This window comes from Mandrillus leucophaeus, unplaced genomic scaffold, assembly GCF_000951045.1.
Source record: "Mandrillus leucophaeus isolate KB7577 unplaced genomic scaffold, Mleu.le_1.0 Scaffold389, whole genome shotgun sequence".
Lineage (NCBI taxonomy): Eukaryota > Metazoa > Chordata > Mammalia > Primates > Cercopithecidae > Mandrillus > Mandrillus leucophaeus.
The window spans coordinates 3496267-3501818 of record NW_012104131.1 but is presented as its reverse complement, the minus strand read 5'-3'; the positions used below and the strand labels follow the sequence as shown (position 1 = coordinate 3501818).

General features: G+C 34.3%; 1 pseudogene across 1 annotated transcript; it reads left to right on the top strand.

Moving 5' to 3' along the window:
- The first annotated feature begins 3224 nt into the window (after positions 1–3224).
- On the top strand, positions 3225–3640 carry LOC105547411 (annotated as a pseudogene). The gene has a single exon (XR_001007222.1). The product of XR_001007222.1 is annotated as a 40S ribosomal protein S20 pseudogene (transcript).
- Positions 3641–5552: the final 1912 nt, after the last annotated feature.

Below are 5552 nucleotides of genomic sequence, written 5' to 3'. Positions count from 1 at the left end.
ATGTTTCAGAAGACACTTTGGAAAGTGAAAAGACACACAGACTGGTAAACAATCTTTGCAAATATATATTAGGTAAAGAATTTGAATCTAGAAAATATGAATAACACACCTAAATGATAAGAAAACAAGTATCATTCTCATCTTCACCCAAAAAAATGGCAAAAAATTTGAGCAGACTTTTTTTTAACCAAAGGAAATGTGGATGGAAAAGTAGACATGAAAACATCTTCAATATTATTTGCTACTAGGAAAACACAAATTAAAATATCATATCCATGTGATGTAAATATTTCCCCATTTGCCATTTAGCTTTTATAATGTTTTAAAAATTCATTTAAAAAAATTTTGCCATGCCAAAGTTGATTTTTTAGGGTAATATAATCTATTAATCTTTTATTATATGGCTTCTGTGTTTTAAAGTATAGGTAAAATATCAGGTAGCTATTTCAGTACAATTTATTGAATAATTTATTATTTCTCCTACTGGTTTAAATAATCATCTTTATCATAAATTTCAATTCCTATATGTAAATTTTGTTCTGCATATTTACTTCTCATTATTTTTCTTTAGTTTGTTTACATATTTATACATAAATACCATATTCTTTTAATTACTAAAGCTTTATTATATGTTTTACTATGTGGTAGTGATAGTTTTCTACACTTACGTACTTTTTTTTAAACCATAAATACCGAATGCAAAAGTAACCAAGTTCTGAGAGAAAATTACAAGAGATTGATATTAAGAGCACAGTTATAGAATTGACTGGAAGAGAGAAGGCTCACCTGAAGCAAAAAAAGAAAGGGGAGAGTGGTATGGCAACAAATTGGGAAGTTACGTCACTACAAACTTTCAGTAAAATGAGAATTAAAATCATTTGCTAAAAGAAAAGAAGGTAGAAGTTGGATAGGCAACTTAAAAATGGTGAAAGGAAATGACAGAAAGTACCTGGTTAAATAAAAGAACCAACTCAGAACCTGCAGATCTGGAGATGTCAACCCTAGGCATTCATTTTTCACCTTCCTGCCACCCCGAACCAAAAAAGCCTGGGGTTAGCCATGGATATGATGGATTGCTGGAACAAACCTGAACTCACGTACAATAGGATTAGTGCAGAAGGAAAGCAAGGGTGCTAAGGCTGCTGTAGAGATTTGTTGAAGGTATCAACAGTGGGGTACTGACTATGTTTAGAACAGAGGCAAAGAAGATACTGGCAGTCTGGGTGAAATTGGACAAATATTGAATTGGAGGTTACTATGAGGCTGAAGATCAGGAATCTTGAGAATGAGAGAGTAAGGAGGATGGAAGAATAAAAAGTTATGTTCTGAGAATAGGCAAGTGATTAAGATTTTAGGAATATTGCAGATTAAGACAATGCCAAAAATCCAGGAAATATCTGTAAGAATAAAGGTCATAGATGTAGGTAAAATTATTGGAGTTGGGGAAATTAAATACTTGTAGTGCCAGATGGAGTGTAGTATAAGACAGGTCACCTCTATGTGTTCTGAAAACTTGTAGGTCATGACTGGATGCAGGATACAAAGAAAAATTTTAAGTTCCATCCCAATGTCTTAAATCAGAGATTGTCAAAGTGAGGTATATAAATCTATGTGGAGCTACAAGATACTTGTCAGGCATTCTATGAGGTGAAAGTTAGTTTTGTAATAATACAAAGATATGTGCCCCTTTAATCATGTTGGTATTTGCACTAGAAACAGTGTGAGGAGAGCTAACATCATACTTAATGTTGAGAAACTGAGTGTTTTTCCCCTAAAATAAAACAAAACGTTTGTTTTCATCATTTCTATTCCACATTGTACAGGAGGTACTAGTCAGGGCAATTAGGCAAGAAAGAGAAACAAAAGGAGTCCAGATTGGACAGGAAGAAGTAAAACTATTTTCAAATGACCTGATCTTGTATATAGGAAATGCTAAGGAATCCCCAAAAATCTATTAGAGCTGGTAAGCAAGCTAAGCAAGGTTGCAGGGTAGAATATCAATATACAAAAATTCAATTTTATTTCTATATACTAGTAATGAATACTCTATAAATGATATTTAAAAACCAATTTGATTTATAATAGGGTCAAGGAGAATAAAATACTAAGGAATAAATTTAATAAAAGAGGTGTAAGACATACACTGAAAATAGTAAGACAGTGTTAAGAAAAAAAGAACTAAATAAATGGAGGGACATCCCATGTTCATGGATCAGGAAGCTTAATATTGAAGAGATAGTAGTATTTTCCAAATTGTCCTGCAGAGTCGATGCAATTTCTACCAAAACTTCAGCTGCTTTTTTCTAAGCATAAACTGACGCAACCAATCCTAAAATTCATATAGAATTGCATGTGACCCTGAATAGCTAAAATAATCTTGAAGAGGAAAAACATAGTTGAGGCACTCACAATTCCTAATTTCAGTACTTACTACAAATCTATAGTAAACATTACAGTGTGGTACTGGCAGAGCATAGATATAGAGCAATGCAATAAAATTGAGAGTCTATAAAGAAATATTTATGGTCTCTTAATTTTAGATAAGGGTGCCAAAACAATTCAATGAGGAAAGAACAGTCTATTCAACAAACGGTGTTGGGAAAACTGAATATCCACATGCAAAAGAGCTGGATACTTCCCTCACATCATACATAAAAATAAACCCAAAATAGATGAAAGACCTAAATGTAAAAGTTAAAAATATAAGACTCCAAGAAGAAATCATAAGAATAAATCCTTCCAGCCTCGGATTGAGCAATAGCTTCTCAGATAGGACAAAAAAAAAGCATAAGTGACAAAAGTGAAAATAGATGAACTGGACTGCATCAAAATTAGAAACTTTTATGCTTCAATTATGTCATCATGAAAGTGTAATAACATCTCACAGAATGGAAGAAAATATTTGCAAATCATGTATCTGTTAAGAATGTAGTACTCCAAGTATATAAAGAACTCTTACAACTCAATAATAAAAAGACAACCCAATTAAAAATCGAGGAAAGAATGCTAGTAGACATTTTTCCAAGAAAATATAAAAATGTCCACAAGTCACATAAAAAATGCCCCTCATAATTAGTCATTAGAGAAATGCAAATCAAAACTGCAGTGAGATACCACTTGACACATGCTAAAATGGCTGTAATAAAATAGACAGATACTTTTCTGAGGAAGACGCGGTCATAGGACCTGCGGATCTGCGGTTCGCAGGCTCCTGCTCCTGACTCACCCCTATTCGCTCTCGCCGAGGAACAAGTCGGTCAGGAAGCCGCGCAGCAGCCATGGCTTTTAAGGATACCGGAAAAACACCCGTGGAGGCGGAGGTGGCAATTCACCGATTTCTAATCAAATCCCTGGAAAAGGTGTGTGCTGGCTTGATCAGAGGCGCAAAGGAAAAGAACCTGAAAGTGAAAGGACCAGTTCGAATGCCTACCAAGACTTTGAGAATCACTACAAGAAAAACTCCTTGTGGTGAAGGTTCTACGACGTGGGATCGTTTCCAGATGAGAATCCACAAGCGACTCATTGACTTGCACAGTCCTTCTGAGATTGTTAAGCAGATTACTTCCATCACTATTGAGCTAGGAGTTGAGGTGGAAGTCACCATTGCAGATGCTTAAGTCAATTATTTTAATAAATTGATTACCAGTTGTTAAAAAAATAAAAAATAAAAATAAATAAAAAAGACAGATAATGAGAAGAATTATAAAGAAATTGCACGTTTCATACACTGCTGGTAGTAGTGTAAAATTGTGCAATCACTTTGGAAAACAGTCTGGCAGTTCCTCAAAAGATTAAAAGAGAGTTATGTTATGACCCAGCAATTCCAGTCCAGTCTTTATTCTACACCTAAGAAAAATAAAAACATGTCCCCAAAAATCTTGTACATGAAAGTTTGTATTGACATGATTTATAGAAGCCAAAAAGTGGAAAAAACACAAATGTTCAACAACTGATGAATGTGTGAACAAAATGTCATATTATCTATATAATGTCATATATCTACATAATATTTATCAGTAAGAATTATTTAGTAAAAATATTATTTGGCAATAATATGAATAAACCCTGAAAATATTATAAGTGAAAGAAGCCAGACGCAAAAGACCACATATCCTATGATTCCATTTTTATAAAACCAGAATAGGTGAATCCATAGAGAAACACGAACAGTGGTTTCCAGAGCCTGCACGAAAAGGGGAATAGGGAGTGACTGCTAGTGGACATAGAACTTCTTTTGGAGGGATGAATTTTTCTAGAATTTGATAGTGAGGATGAATGCACACTTTGTGGATATACTAAAAACCACTGAACTGTACACTTTATAAATGTCAATTTTGTGGTATGTAGATTATAACTCAATAAAGTTAGTATTTAACAAAAAAACAATGGGGGTATAACAGCTGGCCCCTTAGCACAAATCAGGGTAGTGGTAGTGGTAATGAACTCTGTACTTGCCGTCATTGTATTCTATATGCCACTCACTCATGGTAAGAAAATAGAAGTCAGGCCGGTCGTGGTGGCTCAGGCCTGTAATCCCAGCACTTTGAGAGGCTGAGGCTGGTGGATCACCTGAGGTCAGGAGTTCAAGACCAGCCTGGCCAAAATGGCGAAACCCCGTCTCTACTAAAAATACAAAAAATTAGCTGGGCGTGGTGGCAGGTGCCTGTAGTCCCAGCTACTTGGTAGACTGAGGCAGGAGAATCACTTGAACCTGGGAGGAAGAGGTGGCAGTGAGCTGAGATCACGCCATTGCACTTCAGCCTGGGCACCAAGAGTGAAACTCCATCTCCAAAAAAAAAAAAAGAAAGAAAATAGAAGTCAGTCAATTTCACTTAAGAATGTCTTTGGTGAAACATTGAAAATTATTTATTTTTATTAACTCTCCATCCTGAGTACATATCTTTTCAATATTCTGTTTGATAAAATGGGAAGTATGCATAAAGTGGAGTGTGATGATTGTCGCTAGGAAATGTTCTCTTGAGATTGAGTTGAAAGCTAAACTAGCTGCTTTTTTAAGGGAAATAAGTTTTACTTAAAAAAAAGATTGACAGGAAAAAATATGGTTGTTCAGATTTGGATATGTGGATATTTGGTGGACATTTCGTCAAGAATTAATGAAGTGAGCCTGTCACTTTAAGGAAAAGAACTGACAGTATTTGTTGTCGATAAAATTTGAGATTTCAAGTGAAAATTAGAATTTGTGGAAGCTTTTATCCTCCACTGCAAACGTAAAAGCTTCCCAATACTTAAGGACTTTCCTGATGAGATTGTTAGTGATAATAATAAATGCAATTTTTGATTCTGTATAATGAAATATATCATTGAAAAACTCACACAAGTCAATATTTTACAAATAGCTAGTGTGGGGCGTTATAAAATTTTGCATTTATTAAAGTTCCATTCAAAATACCAGAAAGATTTGTGTATTTAATGTAACAACATTAGATATGGATTCAAATTGCACATTGTAACTAAGCTTTCAAAAACTACCCTTTGTCAATTTTGGTAAGTTATCAAAGAAGAACATTCATAATTATTTGGAGAGGCTATTA